Below are 25,954 nucleotides of genomic sequence, written 5' to 3' on the forward strand. Positions count from 1 at the left end.
GCCACTGAGATGGCTCAGCAATAAAGGCATTTCCTACCAAGCCTGACAGCCTGAGTTCAAGTCTTCACAATATACATGTTGGAAAGAGATGTATACATGTAGCCAACTCCTACAAGTTGTCCTCTGACTTCCACACGGGTGTCTCAGTGCACACACAACACACACACACACACACACACACACACACACACACACACACATGCACACACAAATTTAAAAGAAGGGCTAGAGGGACGGCTCAATGGTTAAGAGCAAAGACCAAGTCCCAGCTCCCACATGGTAGCTAACACTGATTTTAACCCAGGTTCTAAGGGATCCAACAGGCATGCACATGGTATACATACATGCAAGCAGGCAAAACATTCATACACCTAAAATAAATCTAATTTTAAGAAAAGATAGCCAGACATAGTGGTTCTAACTCTTGGAAGCCAGAGGCAGTCAGATATCTGTGAGTTTGAGGTCAGCCTGGTCTACATGGAGAGTTCTAGGTCAGCCAGGGCTATAAAATGAGACTTTGTGTCAAAAAAAAGTTAAGAAGAGAATGGAAAATAATAATGATGTTACGTCGATTTTTCGAAAGTATCTAGAAAACCTGATATGTTTAAGGGTTGTATCAGTTTCCAGAGGAACCAGCCACTTGCTTCAACCCTGAAATTCTTCCCAGCAGGAGGTTAAAGGTTGACTGACCAATAATAATTGGTGTGACCAAACAGGAGTGGCCAATCTGTGGGAGAGAAGATTTCAGGCTGTAGCTTTGAATACCATCTGACACCCAGCAGGAAAGCCGTCCTGCTGCCCATGCGCCATGTGTTGTGACGATCTCTATGGGATCATGAAGTATGTCATTCTGCAAAGGATAAGGACAGGGCTTTCATTCTAGAATGGGGAAAGCTGGTTCAAATAAGGTGTGTTGAGAACTTCTCAGGGTAAGTGACACATGGGTAGAGATCCCAAGGATAAAAGGAACTTTTTTTTTTTTTAAGATTTATCTTATATTTATTTATGTGTGTGTGTGTGTGTCTGTGTGTGTCCAGAAGAGGGCACTGGATCCCTTAGACCCTTAAAGCTGGAGTTGCAGGCAGTTGTGATGCTGGGAACAGAACTCTGGTCTTCTGCAAAAGCACCAAATGCTTTTAAGCACTGAGCCATCTTGCCAGGCCCAGGGGCTGGTGTTATGAAGTGTAGAGACTATACCTCTGGGAAAGTCCTAGAATTTCGCTGTTCTGGGACCAAGAGATGATCAGTGTGATGTGAATATAGAATAATGATGTAGGGGCAGCTCAGGGATATAGGATGTCGTGGTGTATATATTTTGGCTTCTTTTTGTGTGATAGGTTTTCACCACATATCCCAGAATGGCCTTGGACTCAATTATGCAACCCTTGAACTTGGAGCAATCCTCCTGCCTCAGCCTGCCAAGTGCTGGAATTACAAACACGCACCCCCATGCCTGGTTTGTATTTTGTCTTATTTTTGTCTGTGATTTCTGCTTCATGAGACCTAAAACCATGACGTCTCCTACCTGAACATATCCATAAAACCAGTTTCCCTTAAAATGTTTATCCCATCATCCTTGGTTCCTGAAGATGTCCTCTATTAGCTATAACACACAGGAGAAATATACATACATGTCCTCTCGAATACACTACATAAGACAGAGTCTTATGTAGCCTAGTCTGACCTCAAACTCACCATGTAGTAGAGGCTAGCCTTGAACTCCTAATATACCTGCCTCTACTTCATAAGTGTTGGGATTACAGTTGTGCCCCACCACACCCAGCTTCAACATACTCAAGCTATATTACTAAAGAGGTTTGTTAAAAGTCCCTAGAAAATCAGACAAGGTGGGGACAAGATTAATTATCAGAGGAACAAGCCTCCCGTTTCAAGGCTGAAATGTCTGATTGAAATTTTGTCACCAATGACTTAATCATGCCACTCATACTTAGTCAAGCATCCATACCCTTCCCCCTCAAACAACCACGCTCAGAAAGCTTACTGGTAGCCAAACACTTGGAAGGCCCCCAAAGGTGAGCATGAGGGAACTCTGGGAACTCCAAACACTTGGAAGGCCCCCAAAGGTGAGCATGAGGGAACTCTGGGAACTCCAAACACTTGGAAGGCCCCAAAGGTGAGCATGAGGGAACTCTGGGAACTCCAAACACTTGGAAGGCCCCCAAAGGTGAGCATGAGGGAACTCTGGGAACTCCAAACACTTGGAAGGCCCCCAAAGGTGAGCATGAGGGAACTCTGGGAACTCCAAACACTTGGAAGGCCCCAAAGGTGAGCATGAGGGAACTCTGGGAACTCCAAACACTTGGAAGGCCCCAAAGGTGAGCATGAGGGAACTCTGGGAACTCCATGAGGCAGGTTACTTGCGCTTGACACATTGCTGAGCTTGACTACTGATCTGTGCATTGTCACTTCTGGTGGGCATGGAGCAGTCACTATGGAAATCAGTGTGGAGATTGCTGAAGAAACTAAAGCTACAGACTGGGGATGTGACTCAATGGATGGAGTGAGTGATCGTCAAGCATCCATGAAGCCTTGGGTTTGAGCCCCGGCACTGTGGAAACTGGATGGGGCACTCACACCTGTATTCCCAGGACCGGTGAGGTGTAGGCCAGAGGATCAGATGTTCAAAGTGGTCCTTAGCTACATAGAAAGCTCAAGGATGGGCTGTGCTACATGAGACCCTGTTTCAAAAGCACAGACAAGAAGAAAGGAAGGGAGTGGGGGAGGCAGGCAGGCTGGCTCACTGGCAGACCAACTAAAATTAGAACTGTATTTCTAACTCTTCTAATATTTCAACAGTATTGATCCCACTGTATACCTAACTCCTGGGTGTATTCCCAAAGGTTTCTAAGACAACATACCACAGAGACCCCTGTACATTCACATTTATTCCTAATAGCCTTGATGTGGGATTAACCTCAAAGTCCATCCAGATGAAGAGAATGTGTTAAATGTGTTAATTGTGTTTTTATTAAGATGTAGAGAATGAAATCACCCTGTTTTCAGGAAAACAAATGAAGTAAGCAGACTCAGAAAGACATTGTGACATAGCCTAGTCACCTGGAAGAGAGTGTTAGTGAGGGACTGTCCACACGAAGTTGTCCTGTAGGCGTGTCTGCAGGGAAGTGTCTGAGACGGGACGGTGCAGCCTGCTCCTGGCAGAGCTCCTCTGGGTTTGGGTTTGGAGTGTTTAAAAGAGGGAAAGGTAAGCCGAGCACAGACATGTGTGCCTTGTCTTACTGCTCTGGACTGTAGACACGGTCAGCTGCCTCAAGTTCTTGTCCTGACTGCCCCACAACCACAACGATTGACTGTAAACCTGGAATTGTGAGCTGAATAAACCCTTTTCCTCTGAAAGGTTCTTGTGTTGTTTCTCTTTCTATGTAGCCCTGGGTGTCCTGGAATTCACTATGTAGACTAGGGTGACCTCTGTCTTCCAAGTGCTGGGATTAAAGACATGCATCACCAAGCATTACTTTAAAGTTGGCTTTGTTGGAGTATGATCTAGGACATGAAAATGTATTTTGGGGTAAAGAGAACCAGGAGTGGGGATGAGAGATAAAATGGGACCTGAGACCAATTGAGGCACATAAAATGTCAAAATGTCATAATGAATTTGTTCTTTTATTCAACAAATATAAGCTGATATTAAAATGTAATAATACAGTAAATGTAGTGCTTTCTCTGAACCTCATGAACTGTTCTAACAAGTTAGGAGCAGGTGAGACACCTGAGAAACTAAAACAGATTCCCTGTGTGACCCAAGCATACCACTTCTGGGCATTCTGGACTCTCAACATACCACAGAAGTACATGCATATAAACCCGGTGCGCTGGTTAATTTTCACTCTTAATTTGCACAACTTGAACTAATCTGAAAAGAGAGCCTCAGTTGAGGGATTGTCTCTAGCAGGCTGGCTTGTGGGCCTGTCTCTGGAGGACTGGCTATTCTGATGGTTAACTGATGTATGAGAGCCCAGCCCACTAAGCAGGGGTTGCTGAGCTGTGTATGACGAGAGAGAGCTAGAGGAGGAGCAGGCAGTAAGAGTGCACTCATCTCTCTCTGCTGTTGACTGTGGGTGTGATGTGATTAGCGGCTGTAACCTGGAGTTAGTTACAAGCCATCTGCTGTTGCCTGTGGGGTGTGATGTGATTAGCGGCTGTAACCTGTAGTTACACACCATCTGCTGTTGACTGTGGGTGTGACGTGATTAGCGGCTGTAACCTGGAGTTAGTTACAAGCCAAATAAACCCTTTCTTTTATATGCTGCTTTGGGCCAGGGTGTTTGTCACAGTAACAGAAATAAAACTAGAACCCCCAGTTTATAGTCACCTGGTCAAACACAACCTTGAGCTTGCAACTGGTGGGATTTTGATGGAGGATGCCCTGTGACTTTCATGTTGTTTCCAGGTAAATGTATATTGTCAATGTGACAGTCTAGAATCACCTTGGAGAAAAACCTCTAGGCACATCTTTGAGGTTTCTAGACTAGGTTACCTGAGGTGGGAGGACCCACCCTAAACATGGGCAGCAGCACTCCAGAGCCTGGGGCTCCCTGCTGAATACAAAATGAAAGTGAGCTGAGAAAATATGTATCCCTTTCTGTTGGCAAATGCAGTGTGACCAGGTATCTCAACTTCCTGTTGCCATGACTTCCTTACCCTTGAACTGTGAGCCCAAATAAACCTTTCCTCCCTCAAGCTGTTTTTGTTACAGCAACGACAAACATAAGTAATATGTCAACTAATGCAAACTAGACCACTGGCAGCCACTGCGGAACTGACTGGGGAGAGATGATTCTTCTGAAGGTAGCAGAGGTCTTCTGTCACGATTATCGTTGAGAGAGCATGGCTTAGGGACTGCCCAACTGGGGCGACTGGGAATGAAGAAACCACAGACACATAGTAGTAGCTTGAACGTGAATGGACCCCCCGAGACTCAAGCATTTGAATGTTTGGTCCCCAGTTAGGGGAACTTTTTAGGAAGGATTATGAGGTGTGTCCCTGGGGGTGGATTTTAAGGTTTGTAAAACCCAAGCCAAGGCCCCCCCCCCTCCTTCTCCTCACCCCTTACCCCACCCAGACTGCAGATCAGGGTGTAAGCTCTCTGCCGCTGCTCCAGCAGCTTGGCTTCCAGTCACCAGGCTTCCCACCATGATGGTCATGGACTCGCCCTCTGAAACTGTAAGCAAGCCCCCAAGTAAATGCTTCCTTACAAAAGTTTCCTTAGTCACAGTGTCTCTTCACAGCACCAGAAGAGTACTTAAGACACACACACACACTCATTCAGAGAGAGAGAAAGAGAGAGAGAGAGGGAGGGAGGGAGGAAGGGAGGGAGGGAGGGAGGGAGGGAGGGAGGGAGGGAGGGAGAGAGAGAGAGAGAGAGGGAGGGAGGGAGGGAGGGAGAGAGAGAGAGAGAGAGAGAGAGAGAGAGAGGGAGGGAGGGAGGGAGGGAGGGAGGGAAGGAGGGAGGGAGGGAGAGAGAGAGAGAGAGAGAGAGAGAGAGAGAGAGAGAGAGAGAGAGAGAGAGAGAGAGAGAGAGAGAGAGAACTGGCTGGGTCATGATGAACTCTGAGGGAGACTCAGTAACAACAGCAACTCAGACAACTCGTCCAGTTTGTTTCACAAATCTGAGCCAGCTGAACCAGAAGGCAAGTGTAGCTAATCTCAGTAGGGGGTTGCTGTATGGAAGCAGTCTCAGGCCATAAAAATCCAGGGGGAAAAAGATGCCATTGGCAATTTCTGTCCTCACTGGCAATGTCTGCACAAGGACCAAGCATTGCCATTTCTCTGAGCCTGCTCTGGGGAAGATTTTGTCATTCCCATGGGTCTGAGACATTAGGGTCCTTGACATAACTGTACTCATGTCACCAGCATACATTCTCTCAGGACTTCATCTGCCCCAAACCACGGGGCATTCAACGTGGGGCTGGAGGGTACCTAGGGGAAAGATGAGGGCAGGAGATACGAAAGAATGGATGCCAAGGCAGGAGTCTGATCAAGGCGACAACTTTATTTCACCCCAAAGGGATTTATATAGGGAAAGGGAGGAGGGGAAGGAATGGGGGCGTGCTGCAGCTGCAATGAGCTTGGTGGAGCAAAGGTCTGTGCTGCCTGGAAACCTAATTCGAAGGGCAAAAGGTCGGGGGTAGAACCTCCTGTGTTGCTAGGTAACCTGACCGTAGATCCTTACTTTATCTGTCTCAGTCTTTCCTGTGTCCTCGCCTAACTCCTGGCAGAATTGGGGGCTTTCTGTTGAGCTAATCTTTAACTGCTAATTAAGCTGAAGGCCTGTTTCTGGAATTTGGCAGAGGTAGCAGGGTGGCCCAGAGTCATGTACTCTCTATGAGGGTTGAGTCACGTCTTTTCTTATGAGTACGTGAGGCAGCCGTATCTGGTTGATGGCCGGAGGACCCTGACATTCATCCACTCCCCCGACACAAGTGTAAGAGTGATACAGTCTGCTTTTGCCTGTACCTAATAGAACACTGGAGGATTCCATGAGGCCAAATACGCAAAATGTTTTTGGGCTGCACTAAGAAGACTGGGGAGACCCTGAGGGGTACCAGTCATGGGAAAATCTTCTCTGAGGTCCAGCACCATTCTGGGTGCTGAGTGAGGGGCAAGGGCTTTGGGAAACACAGATGTGTGGAGGTTCTGTAGTGTCAGGCTGGGCAAGCAGACCGCTTTGGGCCAGTTAGGAGCTGACGAGGACTAGGAGGCATGGTGGTGCACGCCTACACTTCTTTAAACACATGATGTCGATGCGGGAGGATTCAAAGAAAAACTTTTAAAACCTCTTGAAAAAGAAAGTCTTGCAGGGGGTAGAGTGGTTAATAACACTCTTGCGGAGGACCCAGGCTCAGTTCCCAACACCTTTATTGGGTGGCTCCCAATTGTCTGTAACTCTAGTCGCAAGGGATCTTATACACTCTTCTGGCCTCCGAGGGCACACACATGATTTTCAGGCAAGCATAAATCCACACAGAATGAAAATAAATCTAAGGGGAGCTGGAGAGATGGCTCCTCCTCAGTGGGAAAGTGTTTTCTCTACAAATGCAAGGATCTGAGATGAGAATTTGATGATGAGAATCTAGGTAAAAATGTCAAGCATGATGGTGTGCACCCAAAATCCCAGAGGCAGCAACAGGAGAAACCCTGGGACTTGCTGGCTAGAAGCCTTACGGAATTGGTGAGCTTCAGGCTCAGCAAGAGACCCTGTCTCAAAAACTAAAGGGGGTGATGATTGAGGAGGACCCCTGATGTAGACCTCTGGCCTCCACCGCTGGCCTACACACACACATATGCACACATGCACAGGACATATATTTCACAACACATACAAAAAGCTTTGCAGTAAAAGCAAAGAAACTGAATGATACAGTCAGTGTGGTCTTCACAGTGGTTTTGTTGTGTAAAACCTCCCTGAACATCAAATGAGGTATACTGAGACTTGCTCAAGCAGAAATTAGGGTTAGGGCCCTGAAAGCCATAGTGTTTTTTCCGACTGACCAAACACACAATTCCACATGTCTCTGCTGAAAGACAGCTTACTTAATATATTTTGTCTTCTGTTCACACAGGATCCAGAGCCCAAGGCTCTCTAACTCAGCCTAAAAGAGGCTCATCTGACCTGTGTGCTTCTCTCTGATGCACGCCACAGGCTTCTGCTCTCCACAGTGTCTATTCTAATGGACATTAGACAGCTCCCCACAGTGTCTATTCTAATGTACACTAGACAGTTCTCCACAGTGTGTCTGTGAAGCAGTCTGAACAGTGGGCACACACACACACACACACACACACACACACACACACAGAGAAGCACGTTAATGTAGAAACTCAGTCATGCATAGTGCTGCAGTCTTGATGCCTAGGAGACTGAGACAGGGGGATCATGGTTTTGAGTTAGAACTCAGTAAAATAGTGAGACCCTCTCTCAAAACAAGCAAAAACAACCTAAGAACCACAGAGACAGCTTGGTGTACAAAGTCATCTTGCCACCAAGTCTGATAGCCTGATTTGATCCCCAGGACAGACATGGTGAAAGGAGAGAGCCAAGTCTCTCAAGGTGTCCTTGGATCTCTGCATTCATGCCCCCACGTGCACACACACACACACACACACACATCAATCTCTTTAAAAACATGACTAGAGAGATGGCTGTGGATAAAAAAGGGCTTGCTATGTAAGCCCAAGAGCCTAAGTTCTGATCTCCAGTACTCACATAAAAAGCCAGAGGAAGTCGAACATACCTGCAACTCCAGGAGACAGAAGGTTGTGGGGGTCACTGGCCGGCCACTCTAGTGACTAATCAACTTCAGGCTGGGTGAGAGACCCTGTCTCAGAAGATATGGTGGAGAGCCACACACAAGGAATGATGCTAGAGGTTGTCCTCTGGCCTGAACATGCACACACAGGCAAGTGCTCCCACACACTGTAACACTCACACATTCACACACATACACACATGCATGTGAATACACATATTTACACATGCAAGCACAGATATACACATGCATGAATACACAAACACACATACACACAGAGAAATCAGAAAATTATCCAATGTATAGCACATTCTTGTGTTACATGTAATGAGTCATCTAAATACTACTTAAATCTTAAAGGCTATTGAGAGCTATCTGTAGATTCTGTGCAAATACTGCACTATTTTATGTAAGTGACTTCCATGTACGTAGATCCTAGAACATGTCCCCCTTGGACACTGATGGATGGGAGATGTTTCATTTTGCCACCTTGACACAATCTAGAATCATCCCGACAGAGCGTCTTAGTGAAGACTGTCTACATCATAGAAGCACATGACAAAGTAGCCAAGGGTCCCAGTGTCTGAGGTGGGGTAGCCTGAGCTCCAATCCCAGCTTTGCAGGGAGGTGGGGCATGGGGTAGAGCTGGTTTTGTTTTGTTTTGTTTTGTTTTGTGTAATTCACATTTATTTATTGTGTGTATGTATGCCATGGCATGTATGTATGGGTATGTGGGTCAAAGAATATTTGAGGAAATAAAATAAGATAAAAATGGAGGCTGGACATATAGCTCCGTGATTAAGAGCACTGGCTGCTCTTTCAGAGGATCTGGGTATGATTTCCAGCACCCATATGATGGCTCACAACCATCTGTAATTCTAGTTTCAGAGGCTCTGGTGCCCTCTTCCGGCCTCCACTGGCACGCAAGTGGTGGATAGGTATGAATGCAGGCACAGCACACATAAAGAAAAATAAATAAATAAGTAATAAAAGATTTAGAGTAATGTTTTTTGGTATTTGTTTGGGGAATAAGGTCTTGCCATGGAGCCCAAATGCCCTCAGATTCCTCGTCTTCCCACCACCTCAGTTTTGTGGAGTGTGGGCATGACATTCATGTACCACCACGAATCAAGTCTTAATGGCCCGATGTTACCAACAACAGAGGCAGAAATGCCAAGGGTTGGTGGAAACGTGAAACTTACGTGCTGCTGGTGGCAACAGGAGACATGGGGGGACTCCTTCAGAAAGCATATGGCAATCCTCAAATAGCTAAGACAGGCACTTGTCATGTGACCCAGACATTTCACTGCTTAGTGTCTGTCCAAGGGGAATGAAAACGCAACCATCCCTACCTGAATGTTCATGGCAGTGTTATTTCTAAGAATCAGAAGCTGGAAAGCCACTCAAAACATCCAACAACTGGTACATGAACAAACATGTTAAACCAGGAGGCTGTGGAGCAGGATAATGCCCAGTAACAGGAGAGAGACCATGCAACAAACATGTTAAACCAGGAGGCTGTGGAGCAGGATAATGCCCAGTAACAGGAGAGAGACCATGCAACAAACATGTTAAACCAGGAGGCTGTGGAGCAGGATAATGCCCAGTAACAGGAGAGAGAGACCATGCAACAAACATGTTAAACCAGGAGGCTGTGGAGCAGGATAATGCCCAGTAACAGGAGAGAGACCATGCAACAAACATGATAAACCAGGAGGCTGTGGAGCAGGATAATGCCCAGTAACAGGGAAGAGAGACCATGCAACAAACATGTTAAACCAGGAGGCTGTGGAGCAGGATAATGCCCAGTAACAGGAGAGAGAGACCATGCAACAAACATGTTAAACCAGGAGGCTGTGGAGCAGGATAATGCCCAGTAACAGGAGAGAGAGACCATGCAACAAACATGTTAAACCAGGAGGCTGTGGAGCAGGATAATGCCCAGTAACAGGAGAGAGAGACCATGCAACAAACATGTTAAACCAGGAGGCTGTGGAGCAGGATAATGCCCAGTAACAGGAGAGAGAGACCATGCAACAAACATGTTAAACCAGGAGGCTGTGGAGCAGGATAATGCCCAGTAACAGGAGAGAGAGACCATGCAACAAACATGTTAAACCAGGAGGCTGTGGAGCAGGATAATGCCCAATAACAGGAAAGAGAGACCATGCAATAGAAGATGCTTGCAGATCCATGGGCGGGTCAGAAATGCACAAGGCTTGAGAAGGAAGCCTAGCATCTATGTGAAGTTCAAAACATGACAACATAGAACTAGAAAGTAAACCAGTGGTTGCCTAGAGCCAGGTAAGGAGGGGACTTTGCAAAAGAGGTTCAGGACTGTTTAACAGTGGGGTTTGGGATGGGGACTGTCACAGCTTGGATAAGAGCATGGTCCAAAATGGATCAGGGAAAAATTTTAATGTAAATACAAACTTACTAAAATAAAAAGGATGACCCCTGCTAAGACTCCTAGCAATAGAGGGGAGGCTGTTGGAATGGGCCTTCCCTTTTAATCAGATTAGTGACTACCCTAATTGTCATCATAGCACCTACATCCAGTAACTGATGGAAGCAGATGCAGTGACCCACAGCCAAGCACTGGGCTGAGCTCCTGGAGCTCAGTTGAAGGAGGGAGGGATCATATGAACAAGGGGAGTCAAGAGCATGATGGGGAAAACCAGAGACAGCTGACCCAAGCCAGAGGGAGATCATGCACTGAGGACTGTCAGCTGGGAAACTTGTCTGGGACAGAACGAGTCCCTCTGAACGCAGAAGACAGTTATGAGACTTGATCTGTTGGGAGACAGCCTGGCAGTGGCACCAGGACCTGTCCCAGGGGCATGAACTGGCTTTTTAGAGCCCATTCCCTATGGTGGGATACCTGGCTCAGTCTTGATACCAGGAGTGGGGGTGGCAGGGTTGGTTCTGCCTCATCTTGGTATCCCAGCCTTTGTTGACTCCCCAAGGGAGATCTTACCCCCTCTAAAGAGTGGATGGGGGCTGGGAAGCATGGGAGGTGTGGGGGCAGAGAATGGAAAGGAGGGGGAACTGGGGTTGGTATGTAAAATGAAAACTAATTTTTTAAATGAAATTAAAACCACAGACTTGGATGAAAAAAACATAGAAAACTATGTGCCTTATCATCATTAATATAAATTTTAAAGTATACACACATTGGAAAAATGTGCAACTTGTAAGTATATTCCTAAAAAACAAGCTATATTGGGCTAAAGCAAAACACCCGTCCACACAAAATAAAAATAAACAAGTAAATCTTAAAAACAAGAAACATACCACATGGACTAGAGAGCCCACACTGCTATTGCAGAGGATCTGGGTTCTGTCCCCAGCACTGGCATCAGATAACCAACTCCAGCTCCAAGGATCTCTGCCTCCTGTGTACACACACACACACACACACACACACACACACACACGCACACGCACACGCACACACACACACACAAAACACAAAATTTAAAAGACCTAGAGTTTTGCTAACAGTTTAGGGGAAATTAATCTTAATTGTCATTTTTTTTGAGACAGGGTCTCTTTGCTCTAATTGGGCATCTATTGCTGTGAAAAAGTGCCACAAACAAAAGCAATTCAAGGAGGAAAGAGTTTACTTGGTTTACTCATCCGGATCACAGTCCATCACCACAGAAAATCCGAGCAGGGACTCATGAGGCAGGGAATGAGGCAGAGGCCTTGGAAGGTCACTGCCTAATGACTACCCCCCCCCGGCTTACCCAGCCTGCTTTCTTATTTATCCAGGACCACCTGAGCAGGGGTGGCTCCGCCCACAGTAGGCCGGGCCTCACAAATCAATCAGGGATCAAGAAAACGTCCCACAGACTCACCTACGGGTCAATCTGAGGGAAGCAGGTTTTCAATTGAGGTTCCTTTTCTCAAATGACTCTAGCTTGTGTCAAGTTGACAAAAAAAAAAAAAAAAAAAAAAAACCCAGGACACTCATGCAGCCCGCTGACCTCAGACTTGCTATGTAACTAAGGATAACTGAACTGATTCTTACACCAAGTTCTGGGATCACAGGTCTACGCCAGCACCCCGGGTCCATGCAGTGCTGGGGACTGAACCGGGATTTTGGATGATAGGCAAACACGCTACCAATTAAGCCACATCCCCAGCCCACATCTTAATAAAAGAAAAACACCAAGCCAAAACAGATATGGTAGGTAAAGATACACAGTAATGAAGATAAGTAGTCAGGGCTAATAAAAGCAATGCCAAGGGAGACACACTAATAAAAGATCATAAGATCATTGCGAAAGATACACAATGATAAAAGCAGTATCGGATGAAGATAAAGCACAACAATATAAATGAAGAAAAATAATATTCCAGTATTATCACTAATGGGAAAATGCCAGCAGCTAATCTTGAACAGAATAGACGCATAAATCATCTTTGTTGTTCTTGTTTGGAGATGGAGTCTCCACTGCTGGTTTTCCAGGCTAGTCTCCAATTTCTGAGCTCTGCTTATCCACCTGCTTTGGTCTCCAGTGTAACCAGGGCTACAGGTGCAAACCACCACACCCGCTGCAGATTTTTTTTAATTGGAAAAAAATAATAACACAGATTTCAGAGGGTTGCTGGGAGGATTAGTCGAACTATTATGGTGTGGAAAGCGCAGAGAACGCCTTGCACAGAGTGCCTGTTTAGTAAGTGGTAGCTGTCATCGTTATTGTTATTGTAGCAGTTGCCCTTATGGATTTAATTGCCATGATGCCAATGTCTCCAAGGTTCCAGGGCCAGAGCCAGCCTCTGTGAGTGACAGCTGGGGATTTGAGCAAGTAGGAGGCAGCCGCCCAAACCCTTCTTGTGGAACAGAAAATAAGGACATAGGTGAGTTAGAGAGACAGCCAGGTGGCAGGCTTCCTCCTCCTACCTCCTTCTCAGGAGTTTCACAGACACCTAACCTCCCTCTGCTGTTTTTGCCCAAGGGAGTTTTAAAAACAAAGGAAGCCTGTGCAGGGGAGGATGGAATCTAGAGAGAGTTACTGCAAAGAAGAGGCAGAGAAACTTGGAAGAACTTCCTCCCTGACGGATGGCTTTGTCGAAGGGTAGCCGCGCTTCCTGGCACGTGTCCCAGCTCCTACGGCTTGAGAAGCCATTCTCCTTTTCTCTCCCAGGGGTGAGGAGGTGACATGTCCCTGTTCTATGGAAGGGCAGGCTGAGAACAAGCAAGGTTCAGCCTGGGTCCATCCAGGTTAGTGGGGTCACATTCTAGAACATTTTTTAGCTTGAAGAGTTAGAGAGGGGGCAGTGAGGAGAGGTGAAGGAATGGGTTCATGGCTCCATTTTAAGAGGTCAAGAGATGATGAGGGAAACATCCAGCTTGTAGGAGACTTGAGGAAACCAGGAGGGCTGTGCCGGTCAGAGCCCAAGTCCTAGGAGTTCCAGTTACCTAGACCACCTGCTCTCTACACAATCAGGGGAAAGCATCCGCTCTGGGGACAGGGACAAAAGGGTTCCATGACACTCATCCCGTCCCAGGCCTAATGTGAGGGTCATGCTTAAACAGAGGACAAGAGGTGTTCATGGCCGAGCAGCCCCGACCAAGCTGTGGTCCCTGTAGTCTTCGCTCCAGGCCTGCAGTGTTCTGACAGGTTGACAGAACTGTGTCAAATCAGAGTTTGGGGAGGTGGCTCAGTCAGTAAAGCACTTGCTGTGAGGACCAAAGTTCCATCCCCAGAAACCATAAAAACAAACGCTGGGGTGGTGGTGCCTGTGCAGCCCTGGGGCTGGAGGGGTGGAGACGCTGGGTGCACTGACTAGCTACCCCCCAAGCCAATGAGAGCTCTGTCTCAAAAGCAAATGAAAAGTCAAGGTGAATGCAATTCAAGGCTATCCTCTAACTTCCATATGAACACCCCCCACCCACAAACACACACACACACACACACACACACACACACACACACACACACACACACACACACAATTACTTTGAAAGTCTCTTGGGGCACTGGTTGGTCTTACTGAGGACCAGGGTTCAGTTCCCAACACAGACATGGTGACTCACAACTGCCTATATATCCAGTTCTAGGGGATCTGATACTCTTTTCTTTGTTTTGGTTTGGTTTTAGAGACAGGGTTTTTCTATGTAGCCCTGGCTGTCCTGGAACTCACTCTGTAGACCAGGCTGGACTTGAACTCACAGAGATCCGCCTGCCTCTGCCTCCTGAGTGCTGGGATTAAAGGTGTGCGCCACCATCACCCAACTCTTTTGTGACTTCTAAGGGCATCAGGCACTCGTGTGGTACACATACATACACACAAGCAGAACACCGATACAAGTACAATAAAAAATAAATAAGTCTTTTAAAGATCTGTTTCCAAGAGACGAGTTCTCCTCTGTCTGCACCAGAGTTCCCCTTTCTTCTCCCAACATACGACATACCCCCCCTAAAAAAGACTCTTGGGAATGTTAAATTTCTTGGGGCCCATTGTCTCAGCCACCTGAGAGCCAAAGGAAGGAGTTCAGTGTCTCTTCAGAGTATCTTCATCCCTGCCAGGCTGTTTACAAAATTACCTCAGAGGTGGGTCTGGAGATGGCCAGAAGCCCAGGGACGCTCCCATGGGGTGCTGTGAACGGGGTCATATGGGTCCCCGTGGTGTGTGGTGACACTCTCAGGTGCTTTGTGCAGTTTGTGCTGGGATAGATTGAACCAACCGAATTCGGAAGATGTAGATTGGGGACTCTCCTTCAGGGTGCCCTGGGTCGTATGTCTGGCTTGGATAGACACTCAGTGCATTCGGTGTGTGCCTTTGTTTTGGTTTTGTTTAGTTTCTTCCTCTTTCTTTCTTTCTTTCTTTATTTCTTTCTTTCTTTCTTTCTTCTTTCTTTCTTTCTTTTTTTTCTTTGTATAGATTTAACTGTCCTGGAACTCACTTTGTAGACCAACTGGCCTTAAACTCAGAGATGTGTCTGTCTCTGCCACTGTATAGGATTAAAGGAGTTTGATTTTTTTCAAGTTGGGATCTTACTCTGTAACCTAGGCTCTCTCTCCTCCTGCCTCCGCCTGCTATGTGCTGGGATTACAGTCAGGCATCACCACACGTGTGTGTGTGTGTGTGTGTGTGTGTGTGTGTGTGTGTGTGTGTGTAAGAATGTTTTGCATGTGAAGGCCAGGGGACAACCTGAGGTGTCACTCATCAAGGGCCACCTACCTTACATTTTTCAAAAATTGTTTATTGCACCAGGCCAGCCACAGAAAAGAGACTCTCTGATCTGTGGAGCTGCCTGCAAGTTGTGCAGACAGATCCAGGGTTACAGCAGAGCTGTCTCTAAGTCATCCCTACTCGTGTAAATAACCCAATGTTCATTGGTTTGCCAAGTTGGACTTTGGTGCAATCTTAATTTTGGTCTGTTGTGGGTTTCCTATTGGGCCAAGCGGATATGTGTGCGTGGTATCTGCCTAGGAAAAGTCACACAGCATGGCCACAAATGTTGAAGGACAGTTACTACGTCACAGTCTGAGGTCAAAGTCCTCAGAGACTGAGACCCTACAAGATGTCTCTGCTGCCTCATCCCAGTGTATTCCCAAAATATCACACAGCACTTGGCCAGGGAATTTAAATGTAACTGAATCCTGGGACTCAATACATCCTCCACAGCTGTGAGAGGTGACAATTGTGACAATAGCGATTTAGGGTTAACTAGAGAAAATATGACAGTATCAATATGAGTATGTCAGAGGGGAGCCACCCCACCCCAACGCGTATCCAGTCACCAAACACTTTAAAAATCAATTTCAATACCTTTAAATGAATTTTTAAAAGTTAGAGAGTGGAACTCCGTTGTACAACATGCTGACTTTAGCTACTACCTAGGCGATGTGTTCTGAGGAAAGCCAGAAGGAGGTTTCAAGAGCTCTCACCATCAAACAATGATAACTATGTATAGCAATGAGCATGTGAACCAGATGGAGTGATCCACCCTGCAGTGCATACAGATTTCTTTGTGTTTTGTTTATTTTGTTTTGTTTGTTTTTACCCGGGTAATGGGTATGGAATTCAGAGCTTCATGAAAGCTAAGTAAATACTCCACCACCGAGTCACACCCCAAACCCTCACTGGGAGATTCTAGGCAGGGGCTCTACCACTGAGCCACACCCCCAACTTCCAGTCCCATTTATCCAGCATTTACCTCATCTCCTTTTCCTTCAGATATCATGGCAGATGGTTGACCTAGACCATGGCTTGTGAAAATATGTCTGAGACAGATAGAGACTGTGCGAAGGGGGAACAAAAGCTTCTCATGGGAACCCCCCCTTTCTGTACAAAGACGCCTATGGGAACCCAGAACTCACACACAGCTCCGGAGTTAAAACACAAATAGTCCCATTCGCCCTGATGTGGAACGGGGCAGCTCTAGGTTCTGTTGAACAAAACTGATCCGTGTCCTACCTGCAGCTGAGCTTGGACTTTCCGCCGTCAAGCTTGGATTCCAGTGAGATACTCTGTCTGTAAAAGAACAACTGGAGAACAGTCGAGGGAGAAACCCCAGGCTGACCTCTAGCTTTCCCACATCTGTGTATGTATGTGCACACGCACCTGCTCACATACAGCACACCTGCATGTTAGACATACCCTGTCTTGGTTAGGACCACTCTTGCTGTGATGAAACACCATGACCAAACGAAAGTCGGGGAGGAGAGGAGTTTTTGACTTTCATTTCCACATCACCGTCCACCATTGAAGGAGTCAGGGCAGGAACTCACACAGGTCAGGAACCTAGAGGCAGGAGCTGGTGCAGAGGCCATGGAAGAGCGCTGCTTACGGACTTGCCCCTTGTAGCCTGGTCAGCTTGCCTTCTTATAGAACTCTAGACTCCCCTTCCCCCTCAGTGATGGCACCATCCATAATGGGCTGGACCATCTCCCATCAATTATTAATTAAGAAAATGCTCTACAGACTTGCCTTACAGCCAAATCTTCTGGAGGCATTTTCTCAGTTGAGGTTTGCTCCTCTCAAATAACTCTACTTGTGTCAGATTGATAAAAAATTAGCCAGTACACACCCTAACAGGCTGGGCCCTTTCAAGAAAAGGGGAATAAAATATAGTGCCATAAAGGGGGAAAGGGAAAAATTATCAAGATGGGTGAAATGCACTGGAGGATGGGAGGGTGGGGAATATGGGAAGGAATAGGACATTTGAAGAAATCATATATACTTACATTTAAAAAGGTTTAATGGTGTTCTCCTAAAATGGGAAGGTAATACCTCAACTGGACACCTTATGGCAGCAAGTAAAAATACAAGTTCCAAGGATGAGTTACCTCTTTCTGAGTTGTTTGCCAATAGGGTCCCGTAGACGCTTCAAACGTTATATACTATTGTCAGTGCTCTTGGTTATCCCCCGAACTTGACTGACAGTGAGATGCTATCGTTAAAGACACCACGTACTCGTGAAGGAATCACACACATGAAGGGATCAAGCTGGTACGGAATCACACACATGAAGGGATCAGGCCGGTACTGGCTGGGAGCTTTGTCCCTACCAGCTAGCATTCACACTGTGGGAAGGCTATGCCCACACTCCTGGAGAAGAGCAGTGACCATCAGTCTTACCCATCCGTGAACCCTACAAGCTAAAACAGATAAGCCCACTGGTGCAGATGGAAAGAGCCAGGGATGCAGACAGCCTCAGTGCAATTTTCCAGACACACTGGGTAGATGCACATATGGATTCACGGTGGCTGTGACGGCATGCTCGGGACCCGCTCAGGCTCAAGCCAGACAGGCCCAGCGAGGACAGGGAGGTGAACGAGGATCCCACTCCTAGCTGAGGAGCTATTAGCATTTGATTTAACATTTTAAACGAAATGGCTTCTTAGATGATGTGGCCCCTGGTGTATCAACCACCTTCCTATACAGAGTATTCAGCAAGTATCTGATCTTATTAGGTCTAAAGAGAGGGGCGGGCATGAACTGGTGTGGGAAGGGAAGAGAGAGAGGGGAAGGAGGAGAGGTTGAATATAATTAAAATACATTGTATGAAATTCTCAAAACATTAAACCATTTAAATTTTTTTACAAGGCGACTTTCTCTTTTATTTTTAAAAATCATTTTATTTTTATTTTATTGTGTGGGTATTTTGCCTGCACATATGTTTGGGTACCACATGTATGCAGTGCCTGTAGAGATTGCCTAGAACTAGAGTTACAGATGGTAGTGAACAGTCATTGGGGGAGGGCTGTGAGTTAAACCTAAATCCTCCAGAAAAGCAGCCAGTGCTCTTAATCCCTAGGCCATCTCTCTAGCCCCAAACAATACTTTTTTTAATAGAGAGAGAAAAAAATCCCCTCACAGATACACCATCAAATTAACAAAGGAGATTAGCCACCAGACTGAGCACCCTGGCCCCCCTTGGATCAGCAGACTGCACAGCAGGAGCAGCTCCTCACTGGGACCCTGTGGGTGCGGGTCATCGTCATGGTGGAAAGAACCCAACGGCCTCTGAGGATGTCCCGTGGAATGTGGGCCCAGCCGACTCACTGACTGTGGGCAGTCTGAGTGGTCCAGCAGTCAACCTACATGCCACTGTTTTAAAGATGCTTGAGGGCTGAGGATACGGCCCAGGAGGTAGAGCGCTTGCTTAGCAGGCACAAAGACCAGCACACCCATGACTCCAGTACTTGAGAGGTGGAAGTAAGAGGACCGGGAATTTAAAGATGTCTCCTGGTGCTAGCAAATTCGAGGTTACCACTAGCTGTATGAGACACTGTCTCAAAAAAGAAAAGGAGCCGGGCGGTGGTGGTGCACGCCTTTAATCCCAGCACTCAGGAGGCAGAGGCAGGAGGATCTCTGTGAGTTCGAGGCCAGGCTGGACCGACAGCCTCCAAAACAATACAGAGAAACCCTGTCTCGAAAAACAAAAAACAAACAAACAAAAACAAAACAAAACAAAAAAGAAAAAAGAAAAAGAAAAAAGAAAAGGAAAATCTCAGTATTGTCCTTGGCTACATAAGGGGCTAGCCTGGGCAACATGTGACTCTGTCTCAAAACAACTTAAAGCATTTTAAAGAGCCCAATAGGGCTGGAGATCTGCTCAGAGGTTAAAAGCACAGGTCCTGAGTTCAATTCCCAGCAACCACATGGTGGCTCACAACCATCTGTAATGAGATCTGGTGCCCTCTTCTGGTGTGCAGGCAGAGCACTGTATATATAATAAATAAATAAATAAATCTCAAAAACAAACAAAAAACCAGTAAGGCCCCTTTTGGTAATATGTCTACTAAGCTAACCACCCCCACCACCCCTGACTAGGGCTTGAACCTCCAGCCCAGAGCATGCTAGGCAAGCACTGACACTTAGATACGTCTCCAGCCCACTTTTTACTCTTAGACAAGCTCTCACTAACTTGTCCAGGATGGCCTTGAGCTCATTCTGTAGGCCAGCCTAGCTTAGAATTTGTAAGCATCCTGCCTCGGTTTCCCCCAGTAGCCATGACAACAGGCCTACAAGAACCATGCCATGCCTTCTGACTTTGGCTCTCTTGTGTCCTGTGTTCTTGAGAAGATGAGGGTGCTCATATACGAGCAAGCTGAGCTTGGGGAAGGTAGGGGAGCTAGAGAGAGACTCTATGGTCTCTGGTGAGTGAGGAGTCCAGCTGAAGGCTTTAGGAGGGTCTGTGTGATTCTAAAAGCCTGACTAACCCCTTCACTGACTATTAATCCAACCCTGTGTTTACTCATCTATTTGGGTAGGGATCGGAAAAAAGGCTCTGGTTCAAGCTCTTGTCCGGCCAATTGTCTGCTGAGTGACCTTGGACAAGTGATTTCTGGAAGGGCACCAAATACTCTTAACCACTGACCCATATCTCCAGCCCCGACAGTGGATCTTAGGTGATGCACGAGGTGTGGGAGCAAGGGGCCCCTTGAGGCTTCTCCAAGAGTGAGAGGTGTTGGCTGCGCTGACCCTCTTGGGGCCTTACTCCAGCTGAAAAAGGAAGGGTTAGCTTTACCCAGAATCCACAAGCTAGCAGCATGGGACTCAAAAGGAAGAGAGCCATTACTTCCTTCTCCCTGAAGTCCTGATAACCACATACTGCTGTCTCCATGGATTTGCCTATTCTGTATTGTGTGTTAATAGAGTCACTATATCTGTGGTCCTTTGTCCAGCCATGTGGTGTTTCCAAGGTTTATTAAGGTATTGCATATATCACAGCATTATTCCTTTTTGTCTTTCTAATAGGCTAGTAAGTGATGCACTACATTTATCATCAGGTGAAGGGCCAATGGGTTTCTTTGGGGAGTGATGGCATGTTCTGTAATTAACAGTAGTGATGGTTTTTGGGTACTTTGAAATTGTGACTTGTGATAGACATCTCCCACTGGGCTTTAAATTGGCTAAAATACTAACTTTTATGATACATAAATTTTACCATCTCCACCTTCAAGAAAGATGAAGGCAGAAGGAGAGAGAAAGAGATGAGGCTCTGCTATGTTCGCAGCGCTAACCTACACACACACACACACACACACACACCACAGACGTTTTGTTTTTATGGCAGGTTTTCGTGTAGCCCAGGTGAGCCTCACACTTTCTAAGTAGCTGGAGCTGGAACTCCTGATCCTCTCAGCCATCTGAGCTCTGGGATGATGAGATTGCACTACCATGTCCGACTTACCCACTTATGCTTTTATTTTTTAGATTACATTTGTTTATTTATTTACTTCTGTGAGTGGGGATACAGCACACATGTAGCGGTCAGGGGACATGCTTCAGGAAAGGGGTTCTCTCCTTTCACCATGTTGGGCCTTGGAATCAAACTTGGGTCCTCAGGCTTGTCAGCAAGTGCCTTTCGCCTCGTGAGCCACCTTGCTGCTTATTATCTGTTATCTTAAGGTCAACAAACGTCTCACCATCAATGTAAATTTCAAGGTAGTTTTGGAAAGTTAGAGCTCTTGGCACTATCATACCATCTTCACAGCTACCTGGAGTCGAGTGAATTTTGTTGCATCAATAAACCTGATTTGCCAAAATCAGGGGAGGGACTGAGCTAGTATTTGGTTTCTTAGAAATGATCAAACCAGGAGGTTATAGTGTTCTGAAGACTGGCAAAGATCCTATACTCAAGGAAAAAGATAAAGAGAAAAAAAATTAAGCACGGGGGGGGGGCCCCCGCGGGTACTCTTTCCAAGTTATATTTTTGTTGCCACTCTTTTTTTTTTTTTGGCAGGGGGGGAAGAGTCAAGACAGGGTTTCTCTATGTAATCCTGGCTGTCCTGGAACTTGCTCTATAGACCAGGCTGGCCTCAAATTCAGAGATCCACCTGCCTCTACTTCCACAATGCCTGGCTATTTGCCCTTCTTCTTTAAAAACATATTATATTATTTTATTTTTGTGTATATAGGTGTTTGGCTGTGTGTATGTCTGTGTACCATGTTCATGCAGTGCCCACAGGTGCCAGAAGAGGGTGTCGTATGTCCTTGGACTGGAGTTACAGACCACCGGTGAGCCACTGTGTGGGTTCTGGTATCTGAAGCCAGGTCCTCTGGAAGAGCAGTCGTTGCTCTTATCCACAGAGCCACTGCAGGCCTCAAACTCAAGATCCTCCTGCCTCCACCTCTTCAACCTACCCTACCTTCATGAGCTACCAGAACCAGCTTTTGCCCCCATAAACACATTTATTGTTTTTTAAAAATTTTTATATAAACTAAAAACAATCTTATTTTACATACCAATCCCAGTTCCCTCTCTCCCATCCCCCCATTCCTCCTACCATCTCCCCATGCCATGCCCCATCCACTTCTCAGGAAGGGTAAGGCCTCCCATGGGGATCATCACAGTCTGTCATATCATTTGGGGTAGGACTGAGGCCCTCCCCTGTGTATCTAGGCTGAAAGAGTACCCCTCCATAAGGAATGGGCTCCAAAAGCCCGTTCATGTACTAGGGATAAATACCGTAAACACATTCATTCTATTTTTAAAAATGGCTGAACATGTCCAGAACACAGACAAAAGATTTTCAGATTACACATTTATTTCCAGGACATTCTGTATACAGAGGCATTATTCTATAATAGAATCCCAGACCTTAGTAGCCCCTAAGACCTTAGCACAGCTGACTCCATGATGGAAGTACCATTCAGGCTGTAAAACTCAGCGTGTGCACAGCACCACCTGCCAAAACTAAAACAAAGACCTAACCCTTCCAAGTCCACAGTTCTAGGAGAGGTGCTAACCTTACTTTTTCTTTAACAGCTATGCTTCTGGCTGACTGCTCTTGGTAACTGAAGTGTCTCAATCCTGAACATGGTCTGTGTGCTTAAAGCTCACCCTGAGAAGGACTCTACTGAGATCCCAAAAGCCCAGTGTAGTCGCCGTCTGACTAAAGACTTTCAATCGGCTTAAACCCATGTCAGAGCAGTCTTGTTTGGCGAATACCCACAGCACTTTTGGAGGCCCAGCTGGGATCCCAGAGAACAGACCTCAAGACCTTTGGGGTCTCAGGGCATCTTGGAATGAGGAAGAGTGCGGTGATGAAGACTCCTAGGAGGTGCACTCCCAGGTTCCCAGGGCTCCCTTGGATCAATTGCTGCCTAGCACTTCAAAGTGGTGTGACACCTCCACCTGAAAGGAAATATGTTAGAAGGCTGTGGTCTGTCACCTGCGGAGGTGAGTCTGGCTGAGGCACCCTTTGTTTGGACACATAGGAGAAGTGGGGCTCAGCTGCTGATCCATTTGAGCTGTCACTGGATCCTTCTGTTTGTTCAGGTGTACGGATGAGTGGTGACCAACCCTGGTTGTCTTTACTGTGTGTCTCTGTATGTGTTTCTGTCAGTTCTGTTTCCCAGTGTCTTAGTTAGAGTTTCCATCGCTGTGAAGAAACACAATGACCAGGGCAGCTCCTATAAAGGAGACATTTAACTGAGGTGGCAGCTTACAGTTCAGAGGTTCAGTCCCTTATCTTCATAGCAGGGAGCATGGCAGCGTGCAGACAGACGTGGTGCTGGTTACATCTTAGTCAGAAGTCAACAGGAAGTGGACTGAGGCACTAGGCCGTTATGTAAAGATATGTTACTATGATTGATTTAATAAACATCAAGTGATCACAATAGCTAGGCAGGATTGTTGGGGCAGAGAGAATGTTGGGAAGAAGGGATCACCAGAGACAGAGAGGGAGCAAGACATGCAGGAGGACCGGTAAATGCCATGAGTCATGTGGCAATATGTTGATGAATAGAAATGGGTTAATTTAAGTTTATAAGAGCTGGTGGGACAAGCCTAAGCTATCAGACAAGCTTTTGTAATTAGTAGTAAGTCTCCATGTTATGATTTGGGAGCTGGCAGGTGGGACAGAGAAGGATTCACTACACCGGGCATGGCTCCAGCCTATATGAGACCTCAGAGCCCACCCCACAGAGGCATACTTCCTCCAGCAAGGCCACACCTCATGTATTGGCTAATGGCTTTCTCTGATGTGAGACTCTCCACACACCTGGCTTAAGACCTGTGCCACCTCGTGTTGGAGACCTGAATCCTTTTGGCTCTGCCGGATCACTCAAAGAAACCCAAAAAACCTCCACCTGTCCTGCTCCAGGAGCAGGAGTGCTTGCCTGTTTTGTTGTGCCTGCTCTTGGTCAGGATTAGTCCCCGGTGGAGGGAGGGAGGGTCAGCCCTCTCATCCAGAGACCCCTGCCATCTAAGCAAGTGCAGACAGGGCCAGGACCTAGTCCCCCAGGTGAGCATTCCCTCTGCTCCACTCCATGCCCTCTCTAAGCAGCTCCAGGGAAGGGAAGCCCGAAGGAAAAGAAATTCCACTCCTTTCTCTTTCATGATTTGTGTCTTTTTTTAAATCAATGATCCATATAATTAAAAAACTCAAAAACCATCATTCTCCAAAAAAAATAATAAAGTAGAAAAAACCACCTTTGGGCAGGGACAGGAAATCATTGCCAGACCATGGAGCAGGAACAGAGAAGATTCTTCTGTCCAAGACTGACCAAGGAGACTTGAAACAATATTTGCTCAATTTCCTTTGTTGTCCAGTCAGCCCCAGATATTAGGGAAAAAGTTAGAAAATTTTAAAGGTATAAATAGGTCCTGGTTGCTGGGAATAGTTTCGTGGGTGTTTAACCACAGAGAACCAATTGGGATGAGACCTTTTGTCCCGCGCTACCGTCTCGCCAGCAAGAACGACGCAGAACACTCGGATCCTTCTTAGAGGGAGACCCCAAGCTAAGAAACCCAGCCCCTTATATAAGCCTAGGAGCTCCGAGTGAGACGTGTAGAGCCGGGATTGGTGGTTTGCTCATCACCCCAGATGACGCCACGGGAGAGGCACAGCTTAAACGGTTAACTCCAACTGACAGCAGATGTCAGCGCCATCTTCTAACGGTAATAGCGATAGCGAGGGCGGCTCCTCACAACCTTTTGCATAAACTGAAAGTCACTGTCACTTTCTCTGATGGTGAGATGCAGCAAAATTTTGGTGTCTTGCCCTCTGTCAGAAGAAACCAACCCCCCAGGACTAGCCCAACATCAACTTCCTATAATCGTTGAACTAACAAGTTCAGCCATCCCCACCCAGGTTAAAGAAGACCGTGAAAACACAAGAGGGAATTGCAGTCCATAAAACCTGGCTTGGAGAGAAGGGCATCCTGGTGTCGTGGCAGTCACTCTGGGATATACCTCTCCTGCCTGTGAAGAAACCTAGGACCTCTGATTCTCATGTATCTGATTCTTCTAGAGAAACAGGTGTACACTGTCCTGGACCTGAAAGATGCATTCTTCAGCCTCCCATTGGCAGAGGTGGGTCAGCCCATCTTTGCTTTTAAATGGACAGATCCAAATGAAGGTTACAGCAGGCAACTGATATGGACCAGGTTGCAACAGGTTTTAAAAATAATATCTTTAAACTTAAGTAATGCAGACTTCCTACCCTTCCATCAGAGGTTTCCTGGGAAAATGTATTATAAAAGGGCCACTGAGGGACTGTGCAGGAGTGACAGACCTTGGGCTGCAGAATGTCATCTAAGAAAGCCCGGCTTTGTACACCAGAGCCTACCTGTCTTGGCTCCCAGCTGAGGGGAGGCAAAAGGAGCCTATCTCAGAGCAGGACTGCTGACATCCTTCAGATGCCAACTCCAAAGACAAAGAGACAGGTTTGAGAGTTCCTAGGTGCAGCTAGGCATTGCTGCTTCTGGATTCCAGAGTTTATGGAAATAACAAGGCCTCTATTTACCAGCATGAAGTAGGGAAGGCACTAAGCCCCTAATCTGGACTGAGACTAAACAAAAGGCATTTGAGGCTTTAAAAACACCTCTGAACTCAGCCCTAAAACTTCCAGATGTCCCAAAATGTTTTCATCTGTTTGTCCATGAAACAAACAAACAAAAAAAAACCAAAAGGGGCTTAACCCAACTTTGGGGCCATGGAAATGTCCTGAGACAGATGTCTCCAAACAACTGGGCCTCAAAACCACAGGATGGCTCACCTATCTAAGATCTGTGGTGGCTACTGCTAGTTTACATGGGGGGAAAAGCCCAACACATTAACTCTGGGTCAAGATCTTATACTAACAGTACCCCATACCATTGAGGCCCTCCTCTCAGGAACACTGAATTATGGCTGTCTAACGTCTGTGTGACTCGGTACCAGGCTCTGTTCTTGGAGTACCCTCAAGTGCAGT

The sequence above is a fragment of the Mesocricetus auratus genome, unplaced genomic scaffold (genome assembly GCF_017639785.1).
Source record: "Mesocricetus auratus isolate SY011 unplaced genomic scaffold, BCM_Maur_2.0 Super-Scaffold_100054, whole genome shotgun sequence".
NCBI lineage: Eukaryota > Metazoa > Chordata > Mammalia > Rodentia > Cricetidae > Mesocricetus > Mesocricetus auratus.